Source organism: Topomyia yanbarensis, chromosome 2 (genome assembly GCF_030247195.1).
Source record: "Topomyia yanbarensis strain Yona2022 chromosome 2, ASM3024719v1, whole genome shotgun sequence".
NCBI classification, from domain to species: Eukaryota; Metazoa; Arthropoda; class Insecta; order Diptera; family Culicidae; genus Topomyia; species Topomyia yanbarensis.
The window spans coordinates 129880244-129899722 of NC_080671.1; the positions used below are offsets into that span (position 1 = coordinate 129880244).

Sequence of the window (19479 nt, forward strand, 5' to 3'; positions counted from 1 at the left end):
CGTCAATGCGATAAGCATGTTTCTTTTCCTGCGACGTCATCTTAGCCCTGGGATAACATAAGGGTTTGTGCATCGAACCTGAGTCCCAAGGGTTGCAGTTTGGAATACTGTCTCTGGAGTTATTTTTCACATGATTGCTTTCATTTAACTCACCATTTCGATCAGTTCTCTTCGTTGGAAACTTAGGTCAAAAACCCAAAAAAAATGAATTAATTATTTATATATATAATGTTTGAAAGCCGCGAATTTATTTCGCAGACTCGGTAGATGTTCATTTTATACTTCGCGGGCAAGTGGAGCAGACAAAGCTCTTCATCGATACCCGAAAAAGAGGAAGAGGAGCAACCCACGGGCACAACGGAGAACCATGCAAACTGTGCATTGCCAGAATGCCAATGGCCACTGTAAACGGACATTAAATTGAACGGGAACTGAGTTGCACTGAGAATTAGCATGAAGTCGTGAAAATCATTATCCTAAGAAATCTAAGAGATAATTAATTCTAGGACTTTATTACGGCGTTTTCTTCTTCTTACGTTTCAAAAGGAAGTTTCAAAATATTGAAATTACATCTGTAATATCAATATAAAAACGCTATTTCAACCCTGTTTTATGGACGCCTATTTGAAGACGGTGGTTAAGGCAGCGTTTGCCATCTTTGTTCAATGCTTTGGATCAACTGGTAGAGAGGGATTCCATGAGAAACCGGCCGACCGCAAAATATGACCATTGTCGATTCGAACGAAACTTTGCAGGTGTGTTCGCTGTATGAATCTCCATGATATTCTCTGGCAATTGGAATATTTTGATACAAGAGTAATTTTTCAAAAGGGCGTAAACGTTTCTACGTGCATGAATTTCAAAATTTTTTTGTTCGATTACTGTATTTTATACAGCAAAACTATCTGAGAACAAGTTACAGGGAATGAATACTTCTGTCCGAAAAAAATATAAACTTTTTTATTGAAAGCTTCTCCATGATCCAAATACACTAAAAAAGTTGCTTTTACGTCTTTAAAACGATAAACACTAAATTTTTGACATTTTTGATGGGGTAACGCGAATAACTTTTAAAAAGAGCATAATTACACGAATTAATTGTTTTTGAAGTAGCAAAATTTCAAATATCTCGAAAACTATCGCATTTTGGAAGATTTTTGTTAAATGCATTTTGATTTTAAATGGTGCTTAGAACTATATTCTGTAATAGAATTACAATTTTGTATGTCTATTAGTATGAAATTTAAAAACATGTACGAAGTTATTGTTAGGAAAACTTTTTTACCGATTTTTTCTCCATCATGCAATCACATTTAAAATGTTTCTTTTCTCTTTAGGTTTTTGGTAACAAAATATAAAAAAATTAAAAAAATGGGTTTTTTCGCAATTTAAATTTTTATCATAAATTTTTGTTTTTTTGAAAAATGACACAACATTTTTTTCAGTGTATATTTTTTTCAGACAGAAGTATTCATTCCCTGTAATTCGTTCTCAGATAGTTTTGCTGTATAAAATACAGTAATCGAACAAAAAAATTTTGAAATTCATACACGTAGAAACGTTTACGCCCTTTTGAAAAGTTGTTCTTGAGTCAAAATAATCTTATTACCTGTGGAAAATATTTAGTCTTGCATGACGATGAAACGTGTAAAGTTTCATTGGAATCTAAGATGGTCGGTCACGATTTTAAAGATTTTCGGACGGATCTTCGTGGAATTCCTCTAGAGCGACTATCGCGACATTCGTTTCGATTTTTCGTTGCGTTCAAACAGGAGTACTTCACTATTCTCAGACCATAAAAACTATTTTTCTCCATTATGGAGAAAATTGTTTAAAACCATTAAATTAGTGACGGAATTTGCGTTTTGACATCGTCTCATCAGAATCCGACACTAACTTAGTGACAGGACTAAGCTAGCGCCGGATTTACGCTAACTCAAACAAAAAACGGAGACACAATTTGTGCAGTTTAGTTTTTGGAGCCAGCGTCAATTCGGCACTGGCTTAGTCGGTTAGACGAACTCGAAACGCAAATTCCATAACTAATCCATGTCTGTTCTTTTAATGGTTCTTAGGAACAAAGCGAAGATGCTGATTCTAATTTATACACTTTTCATCCATTTGTAGGTCATGTAATTAATAAAATAGTGCGGTACATTCCCCGCTTCTAAACATCTATAATTCTTGAATTAGACAAAAAAAATTTTAAAAAAACAAGTGCGATTAATAACTATGACTATTTCCATTTGTGCATAGACAGTTGTAAATATTATCCATAGAACTGAAGCTATTGCATTTTTTATAATTTGTCTATACAACACGGCTCGATGCGTGAATTTAACGAAACCGTGTATTTACAACAAATAAATAATAAAGATCGTTTAATGCGTGTCTACCTAATTCTTCTCACACAATTTATCAGTGCGTGTGGAGATTCTTTTCCGCGGTGGAGAAGCATTCTCAGAATCCCCTGATAGAGTCTGAGAGTCATTCGGTCCGCTAACGTGTGGGAGGCGAGACTTTGATCTCTAAGAGTGCTAAAGGGTAAACCACTATTTGATGGGGATTTAAATAGTCGCCTTATAAATAATAAAGGTAACTCAAACTAAACCCTTTCTTGACAACAGTTCAAGATAAAGTGGAGGCTAAGCTGAACTTCAATATCTTATATGAGATCCACTAGTGTAGGGGATCCCATACCGCCTCAAGGCACAATATCATTCTATATGGATGGTTCTGAAATGGGCGAACTGACTGGCTTGGGAGTCTACGGACCAAGAATTAAAGAAGCGATATCAATGGAAAAGTGGCCTACAATTTTCCAGGCAGAGGTATAGGTAAGCTGACCAACTCTGACGAAAAAATCCGTACACCATACCGCAATGAAGCGAAATCGTTCACCACGCTCAGGCAAACGGTTCGCATAGTGTACGGATTTTTTCGTCAGAGTTGGTCAGCTTAGGTATAGGCAATATACACCTGCTCGGAGGTCTGTACGAAACGAATCTACAGACATGTAAAAATCGTAATGTTTTCCGACAGCCAAGCAGCACTGTTGGCATTAAGGTCGTCGAAATGTGAGTCCAAGCTGACTTGGGAGTACATCACATCTTTACAAGAACTGGCAACTCGGAATGCCCTAAAAACAATTGAGGTTTTATGGTAGTTTTATAGCCACTCATAAAACTTAGATTGCCCTTGTAGCGTTCTATAAAACTTCCATTGCTACTTGGTTTAAGTAATGATTTTCTGGGTACCTGGTCACCAAGGAATCGATGGTAACGAAGTGGCTAACGAATTAGCCAGGCGTGGTTCATCAAACATGTTTGTTGGATCAGAACCCTATCAAACTAGAACATTCGACTTGGGCAAGAGACCAACTACTAAACAACTGGTCAGGTGTGAAGTAGAAAGCGCTTGACAAGCTAGGAAATTCATACATACAAATACAACGAGAGCCAAAAAACTAATAAATCTAAAACGAAAAGATTCAAGTACAATCACAGGTTTATTTACGGGACATTGTCCTGCTAAGTATCATCTGCAAAAAATTAGCAAAAGTCGAGATGACATTTGTCGATTCTGCAACTACACGCCCGAGAGCTCGGAACATATTCTCTGCCATTGTGCAGTACTATTTCTTCGAAGGGAGCGATACTACGGAAGGTATCTTATGACGCCTCACGAGGTATGGCATACCTGTCTCAAACGGATCCTCAGCTACGCAGCGCAGAAATTAAAGAACAATTAACGAAGGCTTATGATCGTCATAAAAAGCAATACAACCTTCGGTCAAACTCAGATTGTCCCACCTATGCTCTCGGGGAGACTGTTTTGAAGCGAAACTGCGCTTTCAGACAAAGGGAAAGGTTTCTACTACCCGGTTGGGACGACACAGATTAGATTCGGGCAACTTGTAACATGTAACATGTAAGGCACAAATCCCCGACTACATACGGGGAACGTGCCATTTAAGCCAATATATTCTGATTCTGAACATGTAGAGCAAACAGGGGCAGCCACAACACATAACCTCAATAGTGGTCGCAGTGGCAAAGTTTACCCTAACAAAAAAAAAACATGATTGTAACTTTCGTCCATACGGTCATCACGGCTGCTGTCTTGCGGATTGTGGACTTCTTTGGTATGTTTCTTCGATTTACGGATTACGGTCGTGAAATCATCTTCCTCGTTTCCTACATTGTTGTTGACAAAGCTGTTGTTGTTTGCTTGCAGTAGTCGTAAATAATTTAGCATTCGCTGATGGTTCAACATGTGTTGATAGTTGGACAACAATATGTGAATAAGTTGAAGATTGTTTCCAGGTTTTAGTCACCGTTCATGAATGTTGTCGTTTTTTAGTTGATATTTTTCGGTGATAATTTATTTAAAAACACAGTTTACCGTTAACGTTTCAGCCTACTTTTTTATTTCCTTTCAGCCATCCTCAGAATTCTTGCCCAAGCGCGTCTTGCCACCGCTGGGGGAAAATCAAATTTCCCAAAACGCGCTTGGGCAAGAATTCTGAGGATGGCTGAAAGGAAATAAAAAAGTAGGCTGAAACGTTAACGGTAAACTGTGTTTTTAAATAAATTATCACCGAAAAATATCAACTAAAAAACGACAACAAATTGAAGATTATGAGGCTGCTGTTATTTTAGTTGTTGTAGCTTTTTCCTTTGGTTTTCCTGCGCAGGGTTTCCCGTAGTGTGCAGATTGTTTGCAGTACTGACAAGTGGGAGACTGATTATCATAAGTACACAACGTGGTTTGAGTACAGCTAAAACCAGGTTGCAGAATCACGAAGGAAGGAATGTGGTGCTTCAGCCGCAGCCGTTGTTAATGCATGAGAAGAAGTTTCTCCATTTATCCTATCTAATGGAAAGAGCTTCTCCATATTGCGACATGAACTAGCGAATAGTGCTGTCGAGTGCATGCGGAAACTGATCATGAAGTCCTCGATTGCGTTATCTTCGTAACTTGACCTTATTATTGCCACATTCAGCAAAGCGACGCATGTTGTTAATGGAAACAAATTGTTCAACTAAGAGATTACTTTTGAATCCTATCAGTGCAACATTGCGTACATGGTGAAACTGAATAGAAATAACGTCAGATTTCTTGATACACATTTTATCTTTCAGCAAGTGCTTCACTTCTCGTATGGGTGGTCTACCTTTGGAACCACAAAAATTTACTGACATTTAAAAGACACAATGCACACCAATCCTGCACATCCGCGTCCCCAAAAAAAAGTGGACTCATAGTGTTTCCAGGTTAATTTGTACAGAATAATATTTGTGAATCGGCTTAAAAATGTTCTCTGATTTGAATGCAAAATTCCAGGTTTACCAGATCAAATTAAATTCTCTATATATCCGGGTTATTTCCAGGAATCGACACCCTTTTTACATAGCCCCCCCATTCTAATAACCCAATATTGATAAGGGTTTCTAATATTTTGTACTTTTTTACTAGAAGCCGCCATATTGAATTTCAAAAGATTTCAACAATAGTTTCCGTCATCTACTTACACCTTCTAGCAATACACCTATACAATAAATGCTTTACGAAGTGAATACTATTTAATAAAACGAACTGTGGCAGATAAAGCTTGAACATGGTTTTCCGACAAAACTGATTAAGCTGATACGTATGACGCTGGATGGGTCAAAATCAAGCGTCATAACAGACGGAGAGACATCAGACTCGTTTTCGACGTTAGATGGATTGAAACAGGGCGATGCACTCTAATCTATTTGTTCGACATAGCGCTCGAAGGTGCGATTCGAAGATCTGGTGTGCAAACGAATGGAACTCTCATCACGAGATCTCACATGTTTTTGGGTTCGCGGGCGATATTGACATCTGTAGCGTTGATCGTAGAGTAGTGGAAGATGCATTTTTGCGAGAATCGGAATGACTATAAACTTTGACAAGAATGAGGTGGTCCAAACAGTGTTGGTTCTGAGATGAAAATCGATGGGGTACTGTACAAGATTGTCGACGAATTTATATATCTTGTAACACTGGTGACACGTTATCAAGGAGCAAAAAGGCGTGTACTTTTTATGGTTTATGTCCCGTAGTCCCGTAGCGTACACATGCGCACAAAACGTGCCCTACACGAATCGCTGACAGTCCATGTTGCTAAGGGCGTTGAATAGATAGTAGAATTCGAGTTTTTGTACCTTAAACCCGACCGATTTCGGGTCTGGTACGGGTTCTTTAAATTTAAAATTCTCGGGTTCAGGTCAGGCCCAAGGCTTTTCAAATTTAGAATTCACGGGCTCACGTCGGGTTCGGGCTCTTGAAATTTCCAAATATTTCCTGCCGCTGTTCACATAAATACACTGAGTCTAGTCGCTTATTTGTATTAAGGTCAATGAACTTTATATCATGATACGAATTAATGATACGCATAATTATACAAATTTTTTCCATTCTTAAATCGTTAAAATTCGTCATATTTACATATTTACAGATTTGCAAATTGCCTGATTTATTTTATTTTATTTTAATATTAAAATAAATCCAGCAATACATTTTTCACATCCCAAATCTCTCAGTGAGTATTTAACTAATGCTTATTGTACTTTGATGAACCTAACGGCTCTCTCGATAGTGCACTAAGTGCACGTCACACTGAAAAAATTCAACGAAATCGTCTTTACGCACATGTGGCTGCTAGTTTACTGAGCTGACATTTCTTCAGACTGAGCAAATAGATTTATTTGTTTGTTTAGTGTTTATTTGACCAACAAGGAAACGAATCCACCAGGTTTTCAATGCGCGTGAGGAATACGCATGGTCTTGTCCGAGAGAATGATAACTTTTGAATTATGTATGAGGGTTGAGCAATTCTCAATTCGCAAGAACAATTCAAAACCAATTACAAATTTACGGCAATCATTTTAGCACGAGGATCAAATGTTTTATTGTCACATTTTGTGGCTTATTTTTAGTCCATTAAATGGTCAGTCAATTATACTGAGCTAAGAATAACTACGTATTGTTTAGAAACGGGATGTGTTTGATTCGTGCAATATCGTTTACGAACGCTGCATCGATATTTTTTTCTGTTTCGCGCTTTCATTGTAATATCGCAACATTTACTCGAACGAGGTGGAAAATTTCAAATTACGGGATCTCAATATGCTTGTGATAATACCTATAAAGGATCATTTATAACTTCTGCCACACTATTAGGGGAAAAAGCTATGACAAATAGTGACATAAATGGGATGGGGAGCACGTTATGTGCTTTGACGCAATCGGCCGTTTTACGCACGATTGTACGATGTATATAGGAAATTCCATAGAACATGGACACTTTTGCGTGCAGCGGCAGTATTGTGCTCCTCCAAAAAAATGAAAAACTGAAATTATTTGGTTCGTATTAGATCAAGGGGATAAAGAGCGTGATAATATGAGAGAAAGTTAGTTAGTAATGGGCATACTTTGCGCGACATAATTTATGAATGGTCCGCATTACCACTTTGAAACTCATTGTTTATGATCCATTTTATATTGTCGACAACACTCCCGACAGCCGGCTATCCGGAGTCCAAATAATTTTCGATGAAACAAACTCTCGATAAACGGTTACCAGAGTTTAAACGCCTTCACATATAGAACATTTACGTATCCTACAGTCAATAAACTATTCAAATTTTTTATGCGCGAAAATATATTCAGTCGCATCGCTTGCTTAAGACCAATCCTGACTAACAACCCACCCACTACCCAATCCGTGGTACTTATGGGAGTGTCACTGAGTCGGGGCCTTCCGTTAAGTAAGTACCACATAAACACTTCCTTTCTCGTCTCCCAAGTTACGGTAATGATGGTCGTGGCCCGCGATGGTGGTTCTCAGGCGAAATTCTCGCTTGGACTGGATCAATTGTTATTTCCAAACAATGCTCCTCAAGTAGTCTGGGTGGAAATGAGAGTCATCAGTCTGCAATCTACGAAGTATACCGTGCTTACGCAATTCAGCGCAACACATTGCCGAAACCTACCCAAGATTCCACAACGACCAGTCGAATCTACATATTCAAATGCTTGGCTTAGTTGCGATCTACGAGAATCTAATATAATTGCCTTGGAACCACTGAACAAAATTATTGTGTGTTCTGTGTAATTCACTAGCGGATTTGTGGAGGTTCGGAGTCGTTGGTGATGGATTTTGACTCTATATGAGGCGCATTTTAAACGGTATAACCTAAGCACTGCCAAAATTCCTGAAACGATTAACTGTGTCTGTCGAATATGAAAGTACTCAAAACAATGAGAATAATTAATATAATTGAGTGATGATTTAATGGACTAAAAGTAAACCAATGAACATGAAATTTGTGCTGACATTATTGCCGCAAATTGGTAATTGGTTTTGAATTGTTCTTGTGAATTGTCACATCTCAACCCTCATACCACCCCAAAAGTCATCAATAACTCAGACAAGACTATGCGTATTCCCCACGCGCATTAAATACCCAGTGGATTAGTTTCCTAGTAGGTCAAATAAATACTAAACAAACAAAGTAATTAGTTTGCTAAGTCTACATAAATGTCGGCTCGGTTGACATCAACTGACGGATATGTGTTCCCTTACAATGCCATTAAATCAAAGAACATTAAAAATTACATAAATTACACACGGCAAAATATGTTCGATTCCGAATATAGTAAAATGAGGACTGCTTAATTATTTTTATTACAATAAGATAGGAAAAAATTAGCTGCATAGCCGAGGTGGTGAATTTTCAAAGATTGATGAATCTCTTTATAAAAAAGGAGATAAGGGAGGCGGCCGAAAATAGCTGACCACCGCACAGTGTTTTAAAACGTCGTTTTCGTGCTCAAAATTAATAGCGTCTAAACCGTTAACTTTAGAAGTATAGTTTGTTCGGAGAAGTTGTTGTCTTTATGGTAGCGCATCTACAGGAGTATATCGTTCAGTGATTAATTCACCTATAAGTGATATACGAAATTTATTTTCCGAACTAATCAAGATAGAGACTTTGTGTCTTCGGCAAAGTTGTAGCAAATATTACTACAAAAGAAAGTGCTGAAGGCACCATATATCTATCTTTTATAGTTTACATGTTATGGAACATATTATATGGAAGACCCCTTAAAATTAGTTTTTTCATGATAACTTTTTTAGACATTCTCCTATCTTCTTGGAATCTTCCACAAAGTTAAAGTTGTTTGCGGTATCGAAACACATATTTTTGCTTAACATAGTTACCTCCTATCTGTCGTATTTAAAAAGATATACCAAATTTTACGATATTTTTGGGGTAACTTCCACCTTAAATAACTAGTTAAGGAGCAAAAAGGAGCAAACAACATCATACCATACTGAAAGTACTAGCTTTTTACTTTCATATAGTGGTCCGATTGTTAGTCGACGCGATTCTCCCCGCGTGTTATGTTTTAAAAACAATATGCCCTCTCAGCGGTATAAAATGAAATATTCATGCGCACTGCGACAAGTAGCTTCATCTTTTCATGGTAAATTGCATAGAACACGTTCGCCAATAACAATAACGCAATGTAGTTTGCCTTTCAAAAATCGAAGTGTAGATTTGAATGTATTTAATAATGTTGATATTTTCATTTTAAACTAGATAAATCAATTTGTTTTCAAAAATCGTCTTCTCCGTCATCTTCAGAGCTTTCCTTTTCCGCCAGTAGAGCTTTAGCGTCTTCTGAAAATCGTTTAACGATATGCGACGTTTCGCACTTTGATCTTGTATGTGGTCAAAGATCCCTTTTCTTTTTTTGCACATAATATATAATCGATGAAGCTGCTTGTCGCAGTGCGCATGAATATTTCATTTTATACCGCTGAGAGGGCATATTGTTTTGAACATAACACGCGGGGAGAATCGCGTCGACTAACAATCGGACCACTATATGAAAGTAAAAAGCTAGTACTTTCAGTATGGTATGATGTTGTTTGCTCCTTAACTAGTTGTTTAAGGTGGAAGTTACCCCAAAAATATCGTAAAATTTGGAATATCTTTTTAAATACGACAAATAGGAGGTAACTATGTTAAGCAAAAATATGTGTTTCGATACCGCAAACAACTTTGTGGAAGATTCCAAGAAGATAGGAGAATGTCCAAAAAAGTTATCATGAAAAAACTAACTTTTAGGGGTCTTCCATACAATATGTTCCATAACTTGTAAACTATAAAAGATAGATATATGGCGTCCTCAGCACTTTCTTTTGCAGTAACATTTGCTACAACTTTGCCGAAGACACAAAGTCTCTATCTCAATTAGTTTGGAAAATAAATTTCGTATATAACTTATAGGTGAATTAATCACTGAACGATATACTCCTGTAGATGCGCTACCATAAAGACAACAACTTCTCCGAACAAACTATACTTCTAAAGTTAACGGTTTAGACGCTATTAATTTTGAGCACGAAAACGACGTTTTAAAACACTGTGCACCGCTTGGAATCACCAATATATGGCATCGAGAAAAATAAGAACTCGGTGCATCATAAGACGTAATGATGTAGCACAAAGAGATCTAAAATCGACTGAGCATCTCCGGCATTCAACAGTAGCCATAAAACAATTCTCAAACGACGAATTTTCTACCTACTGGTACTAAAAATTCCAGGTACCAGAGCAATGTGTCTGCTAACCATCAGCATATATAGCAAAAAAAACAGTCATACTGGTCACGTTACTAAAAGGACAAGAGCTCGGAATAATGTGCATTACAACTAAGAATGAGTTTCGATTAAATGTCTCCATCTCTAAGCACTAAAGATTTAGGACAACTGTCAGATTGAGCACATTTCGAAATATGTCAGACATTTATCATCACGTGGAGAAGAATTATGAACATGGATATAATGTAATTTCATACAGGGTACGCAAGCTGGAAGTATCCTTTTTCAACATTCAACAACTCCTCCCTTTTTTCAGCCGATTTTCGCAAGTAAACAAGTTTTTTTTAGAATAGTTTATGCCATTTGTTATAAACCACGTTTGGAATACAACGTCGATTAATTGACCACCCCCATTTGATATACACAAAGCAGCTATTTTGCAGGCATTTTGCATGACATTGGACAGCATTTCGGATTTAATCGCAGCAATTTCATCTCGAAAATTAGCTTTGAGTTCGTCAACGTTCTTGGGTTTGCTAGAATAAACTTTTCTTTTCAAGTAACATCACAGAAAAATGTTGGGTACCGTTCAATCCGGAGAACGAGGAGGCCACTCCAAAATCCCCATTTTTTTTAGAACAGCGCGTCCTGCGAATTTGCTCTGCAAGAATTTGATTGTAGCGGCTGCGGGGTAGCAAGGTGCTCCGTCTTGGTGAGAATAGAAGTTTTCTAGATTTTTTTCTGCATTTGTGGACGCGCCAAAATCCAACGGTCTCCCTCTTTGAAAAAATAAGCAAACAGTTACAGCGCGTTCTTGTGGTGCAAATCGACACATAGCTAAAATGGCACTAAATGAGGATTCAGAATTGTGTTTATCTGTCAAAATCGGTTGGAAAATTGCGGTGTTACTCAATGTTGAAATAGGATACATCCAGATGGCGCACGCTGTACGTGATGATTAGAAAAGGATGCTCCACGTTAAACAAGCTCACCGACAGAAAAAGCTCGAATATCGAACAAATTAATTGTCTTGACGAGTAACCCGCAAACAGTATTTACGCGAGCTAGAACTTATTTATGATTCCTTGTTTTGTTATCCATAACACCGTGATATCTGCACGATTTTCAGTTCACGGTGAACAAAAAAAGTTTCAGCTTCCATGAATAGTATACAATGGTAAATTTTAAGGTACACACAATATTACAACTCGCTAATCTTTCAAACAACATTCCAAAGGACTTGTGAATTCCATTATGAACCTCCACTGCTGTCACAGAGCTAGAAACAAAGCGAAAAACAGCAAAGTTTTAATTAACCCATTCCCCTTCCAACACCGAACGCCGCAACTAGACAGCATTACAAATCAGTTTGTTTCCGATTGTACTGACGTTGGGTAAACCCCAGTGCGTACAAGTTCACCGACTTGTGCGCCCCCGACGCCAACGGTGTCCCATCAAAAACAGTAAAATTTAAAAACAAAAATCAAAACTTTTAACCCCCACGCCCACCAGCCAGCAGCGTATGCAAATTCTAAAGCTCTTGATTACATCCTTCTCAAAGGCTCTCCACCGCATTCAGTGAAATTACGACATTCCCGGTGAGTAACGGCTCTCAATCTCGAGCACATACACACTAATTTTGCATTCATAACTTCACCTTGTCGTGTATCCCTAAAACGACAGAGAATAGCGAGATTTGAATAGGCTCGCCGGGCTCAGAAATATCGTACCGGAGAGGGGTGTAGAGCGAACAGAGTCTCGAATCAGCGCTTCACCCAACTAACCTGAACTGAACCGAGCTGTGGCGGGGAGGCTCGCACGAATGGGACACCCGCCGCCGGAGAGTGATAATTTCCACATGCAAATGAAATCATACTTGCGGGGATGAATATTTATCATGCCATCAGCGAACATCATGCGGTCGTGTGTTGCATCGCATTAGGTACGGGTAGCCCGGATGGTTAACACTGGCCCTGGTTGAACCCTCGGATACACACCGGGCAGCCACAGGAACGCACACGGATCGGAATGACGGATGTCTGAAATATTCGTTGCAAAATGATCCGAAGGGTATGAATAAGGAGAGGGTTTGATACTGCTGGAAAATTGTTTCCTTTTTGAGCAGCTTTGATCTCATCGTGCTTGAAAAAGTCGGTGCTTGACAGTGTTGGGGTTCGTATAAGAAAATTTCATCGTTTCTCTTGAAACTACATATTTATATCGAGTCCGGCACTGCCCTGAATCCGTGGTGGAGCTTTCAGTCCCGGTGGCATTTCCAGCTCAGTGAACAAATAAAATGAATTTCTCCTCTGTAGTAAAGCTCTTTCTTCAAGCGATGCAGCAAGTGTCTTTATCACAATTCTGAAGTGTACCATATAACCATTCAAAGCGCCCGGAGCCAGGCTCCGATGCAAATCAGGAACTTTGCCGTTATTTTCCGACACCAGCCACCATCTGCAACGCAAGAATGTAATAAAGGATGTTTCCGACTTGCGTCTATTTCGTCTTCATGCGTTTCGGATGATGCTCTGACGTGTCCGGGAGATGTTGCTTGCTTGATCTTGCTACAAATTCGACGTTTTACGTGAATTGTATCGAAAATTGTTAGAACAGTCGAAAATTTATTTGATTGATGGTTTGGCCACATTTCCTAAAATTGCTGCGATTATTTTTCTAGTAAAAGCACAGACATTCGATTCATCTTATGTCCTACCCGGTCCTAATACAAAACTTCCATCCATTCTGAATCATTTAAAACAACCTATGTTCACTCCATTCACTACATACATGTTCAAACGCGAGCATTCCACACATTTGACTACACTCCCGTGCTCATCAAATGATTTTTTCGTTAACCTTTTTTCGTCTTGTTTCCCATGAGCTAGCAATGAAAAAAGTTTTCCGTTCACTTTCCAAAATCTATGGGATTCCTCTTCATTACACCTCGTGTGGCACAACATGCCGACATGAGAAACTATTGCTACAGCAATTGGATGTCCAATCCTTAACGTCTGCGTCAACGTGAACGAGACAAGCTAGTATTTGCAACAAGGAATGCTAGCTAGACACATGGAACGGAAAAGTTATACCCGTGCGTATTCTACTTTCAGAACTATAGAGCTAGGGAAATGGTTTGTCATATATATGTGTGTGTCTGCATTGCTTTTAAGCTCCTGACATTTCGGCATACCGAATCTCGATGACTGCTTCATTGTGCGAAGAAAAGTTTTCCAAGCCCTTCGGTTGTTGCAGGCGATTAGATAAGGATTCGGTTTAGTTTGTGATGTATTTTGGGGGAAAAGCATACATGTGAGTGTGCAGCGTGGTGCAACTTTACTTGAAGAGTGTTGCATCCTCAGACACCTTTAGCAACTAACGAAAGAATAATCTTTCTTAGTTAACAATATCTAAAAAGTTGAGAACAGAATTTTTTTGCTTGTACAATCAGAAGAAGTCTGGATCAATTCGGCATAAAATCGTTTGGCATTAGGTCATTTAGTATAACGGTTATTTGGCATAATTTTGAGAATTGATCACACCATGATATTGCAATAGCGAAGCTGGACAAACTCGGCATTCATGGACAACTTCTGCGCTGGTTTCGTTCCTATCTCGATGGAAGGCAACTCCAAATCAGCATTAAGGACTGTCTATCTGCACCATTCTTCGCTACATCCGGCATACCACAAGGAAGCCATCTCGGTCCAGTAATATTCCTTCTCTACTTTAATGACGTCAATTTCACATTACAAGGACCCCGCCTTTCTTTCGCCGACGACATGAAAATTTTTCAACAAATACGGGATAAAACCGATGCCGAGCTTCTTCAGAGGGAACTGAACAGCTTTAGTACGTGGTGTGATCTAAACAGAATGGTTTTAAACCCGAGCAAATGCTCAATCGTTACGTTCACGCGGAAACGCCAACCGACTCAGTTTAACTACCATTTCTTTGGCTCGAGCATTCCAAGACACTCTCACATCAAAGATCTCGGAGTCATCATGGATTCGGCATTAACATTCAAACCACATACTTCATACATCGTGGATAAGGCATCACGACAGCTTGGGTTCATCTTCCGAATAGCGAAAAACTTCAGGGACGTATATTGTCTTAAATCGCTTTACTGCGCGTTGGTCCGCTCAACGTTAGAATATTGTTCAGCTGTTTGGAATCCGTACTACCAGAACGGGATTGACAGAATCGAGGCTGTCCAACGCAGGTTCATACGCTTCGCCCTTCGTCATCTCCCATGGCGAAACAGATTTCAGCTGCCGAGCTATGAAAACCGTTGCCAGCTAATACACCTCGATACACTCAGCATTCGGAGGGACTGCTCTCGAGCCCTGTTCGTCTCGGACTTACTCTCTGCCAGAGTGGATTGCCCTACAATCCTCGGACGTCTGGATCTTCAAGCCCGCGTTCGAGCTCTACGCAATAACTCCCTTCTGCGAGTTCCGTTCAGGAGAACCAACTATGGTTGCCAGAGCGCTGTTACCGGACTCCAACGAATTTTTAACAGTGTGGCGACGGCCTTTGACTTCAACAGGACGCGGAATGCGATAAAAGTGAAAATGTTGTCAATTTTAAAATGTAATTAGTTTAAGCAACCACCATTGGGGCCAAGGGGCCTGTTGGTGAAGGTAATAAACATAAACATAAACATAAGGTCATTTGGCATAACGGTCATTTGACATAATGGACATTTGGCATATCGGATATTTGGCATATCGGACATTTGGCATAATGTTGAAAATTGATCACACTGAAGGTCATTTGGCATATAGGACATTTGGCATAATTTTGAGACGTGATCACACTGGAGGTCATTTGCCATTTTTTCAACTACAGGGAAACACATAATTTAAGACTGTGTAGGAAGTCAGCTAATTCAGCATAATTTTGAACCGTGCTACTACTGAAGGTCTTTCCGTACAAATATTTTTATGTTAAGGAAAACAGTAATTTAGCATAAAGGTCGTTTGGCATAGGTATATGTAGTAATAAAGTTATTAATTACCATCCCTTCCTGCATGTATTATGTATTTTGATTGTATGTTGACAAAAACGTTCATCGTTCGAAGGAAAGTTAGTTATGCAATTGTAAACAGCTGGCATGTAGCTCAAATGTTTGAGCATAACGGCAACTACACAAATATTTAAATGACTTTACATGAGTTTGTTTACCAATAGTACTAAGATTGAAATTGAACCAAAGTTAATAGGATTATTCTGCTTTAATTAATTAATAAAAACATTTACGCCTAATGTGGCTACACCGCATCGCTTCAAGTCGCGTGCTGTGCGACATCGATGTCGCTCCGTCGGACTTAAACTAATTTATAGTCCCTATGTTTGAGTAATTCGGGATCACAGGTTTGCTTGCGAGGGGCCGCCGCTTCCGACGGCGGAAATGAAATGTACAATTTTCTAATAAACAATAGTTAGAATAACATAAATCACTCTCCAGCATAAACGTACAGCAACTATGAATTTATTTCGAGTAAATGCGATCTAAAATTGGCTTTTGATTGTGTTGATCATTCTCTGCTGATGGCAAAAATCGAGCGGCTAGGAGCATCGCCTAATTTTATCGAATGGCTTGAATCGTACCTAAGAAACCGTTCCTTTTTTGTGAAATTAGGAAACAATGAGTCATATGCCTTCACTATTTTTTCGGGAATTCCGCAAGGGAGCAATCTTGGCCCTTTGCTTTTTACCCTATTCTTCAATGACGTTTGCTTTGTTATTCCGGCTGGATGCAAACTTGTCTACGCTGACGACCTTAAACTGTTTCTCATTATACGATCTACAATCGACTGTACTGAGCTGCAGGGATAACTTGCATTCTGCAACTGGTGTACTAGGGGTTTATTGACACTCACTGTGTCTAAATGCTCTGCGATTTCCTTCACTCGCAAAAGATATCCAATTTTGTGGAACTGCATAACCAATGGGAAATCGCTGGTATTCATCTGGATTCTTAACTGTCCTTTGAAGATCACTATTCCCACAGGCAAACAGAAACCTTGGCTTCATTGTGTGAATTGCTAAGGATTTTTTACTGATCCATACTGCATTCGAGCGTTGTGCTTTTCGCTTGTCCATTCTGTTCTAGAACCTAACTGTATCATCTGGTGCCCTTACACTGAAGTTTGAATTAACAGAATGGAAGCAGGTCAAGCGAGGTTCACTCGTTTATACTCTTAGATCTTTGCCGTGGCGTAGGGGAACATGGGGAGACTTGACCAAGCGCATAATTCTATTTTTGCCTATGGTGTCTTCTATTCGATTACTAATTTTTTTCAAAAATATTTTTATACTTGTTGCGATCCCTTAAGGTAATTTTCAAAGTTTGAAATGAAAAATCCTTTCCTTACAGAAAATATTACGCAACTAATAAATTTGCATTAAATGATGTAATTTTTAATCAAACTTTGTATGGACATATCTACTCGACTACTAATGACTATTAATGTACTAATACCATCTTAATCCTTGTGAAGCAGTGAAATGATTCTACATAAATTGGAACTAGTACTAAAACAACAGTGATTACCTGAAACAATAGTTCTCAAATTCGTCCAATTAGTTTTAGTCATTTATGTTATTTAAATCATTTTTGTTTTATATTTCATTCCATTAACTCATTCTTTCAGTTTATTAATTTCAAGGATTTTATTAGCTTTGTTTATTTTAATAATTTTGAATATGGGCTTAACTGTAAATTGATCAATTCATTTTAATCATTTATTTCATTCAGCTTTCCTTTTATTCATTTCGTTCATTAGAGTTCATTTTCTGCATGTCATCTATTTAATTTGTTTCATTCTTTGGATTCATTCTAATCATTTTATTCATTTCATGCATTTAATTGATTTCATTCACCGTTTTCATTTTGTACATTTTATTCCTTTATTGCAGTTCGCGCATTTTATTTATTTATTCTGTTATTTTTTTCTCTTTCTTCATTTTATCACTTTTATCCATTTTATTTTATTCATTCTGTTCATTTTATTGATTGATAGTTTTATCCATATTATTAATTTCATTTATTCATTCATCTTATTCATTTTATAATTTCAATTTTAATCAATTTTATTCATTTTATGCATTTCGTTTGGTATTTTATTTTATTTTTTTTATTCATCAATTTAATACAATTAATTCATTTTATTACTCTTATCCATTTTATTCATTCTATTATTTCATAGATTTTAGTATCAATATTATAGTTACCAATTTCATTATTTTATTTAAATTTTAAAATACTTTTTTAACCAATGTAATAAATTTTATTAACTTTAATAATTCTATTCATTTTATTCATTTAATTTAATATTTGATGTTTTACGACTGTCGTTGTTCTAGGGATATATTTACGGCTCTACTGTAATCTATGTTTTATAACGTCCAAACGTTTCAAAAAAGGATCAAAAGGTTTGGACGTTATAAAACGTAGTGTTGAATTTTATTTTAACCATTTAATTAATTTAGTTAATTTCGTTCATTTTCTTAATTTTATTAATGTAATTCATTTAATTAATTTAATTATTTTAAATCATTTAATCCATTTTGCTGATTTTATTTATTTTGTTGATTTCACTTCTTCGCTTTAATAATATTATTGATTCTGTTCAGTCATTTATTTTACTCATTTCATCCAGTTTGCTAATTTCACCCAATATATTTTTCACTAATTTTGTAACTTTTTCTGAAATTTTGCAATTTCTCATTTAATGATTTATTTCACCTCATTTGATTTATTTATTCTATTACTTTGATTTATCTTAAGCATTCTACTCATTTTATTAATTCTATAACTTTTTTTAATTTTTTGGCCTATTACTTGTTTTTTTTGTTTTATTGATTTTCTATAATTTATTAATTTTGTTCGAGGTTTCATTTGTGCCTTACTAAAAACTATGTTCATCCCACCTCTAGTTGGGTGCCTACTACACATTCTGCAAACTAATAAATAATCCAACAGAGATTTGTGTAAGAAATAGTGATTAGCATTTTGAAAAATAAAATCGATGTTGCTACATCGATCTTTTTAATTCGAAAAATTCGATGTTGCCAAACAGATTAGTCCTGTCACTAAGTGTCGGATTCTGATGAGCCGAAGTCGAAACAAAAATTCCATAGCTAATTTAGTATTACGTTATTGATTTGCTTATTTCAGTTAGACCAAGAAATATGGCAAACAGAATTCAATGGCCAAAAAGCAAAAAAGAGAAGATGGAACAATTTAACACGAATTACTAGAAAACAACATATGTTTTGAGAAAAAAACATAGTACATATACAACTTTAATGAACACAGCTCATAAGGTAATTGCAAATGATTGAACAATAATCCGTACTACTATGCGGCCAAGAAACAAGGTAAATTTATATTCATTCCCACAGGAAACCGAACTCACTAATCACCTCGTGCCTGCCTGCTTGAAATGCTTATCAGTTCAAGCTGTCGACCATCGACAACCAGTTTGTTCACTTGTTTCAGGATCTACAATCTAGTAACTTCTCGAACGTGTGTCAAGTTACCATTTCATTCCATGACAAATCTCATTGTTTATTCAAGGAATGCTTCCATCCCCCCTCACCCTAGTTCTTGATCGTCTCTACCATACTGTAATATGTACACACCTTCCACCCGCACTATCAATCGAAGCGCCACCACGACGAACGAAGGCTCCCGGTATCTGCTAGTCTAGCTGGCAAAGACGTGGCCACCCCCCTTTCCCTCCCTCAATTGCACAAATGCACACAGTTCAACAGAGGGAAAGCATAGAAGATGAATACACCATGCAGACTTTGCAACAAGCTCTGAA

General features: G+C 37.5%; 1 protein-coding gene across 1 annotated transcript in view; it reads right to left on the bottom strand.

Moving 5' to 3' along the window:
- LOC131681293 (uncharacterized) overlaps positions 1-19479 on the bottom strand; it is a 186224-nt gene that overhangs the window by 46021 nt on the left and 120724 nt on the right. The window lies entirely within an intron of this gene.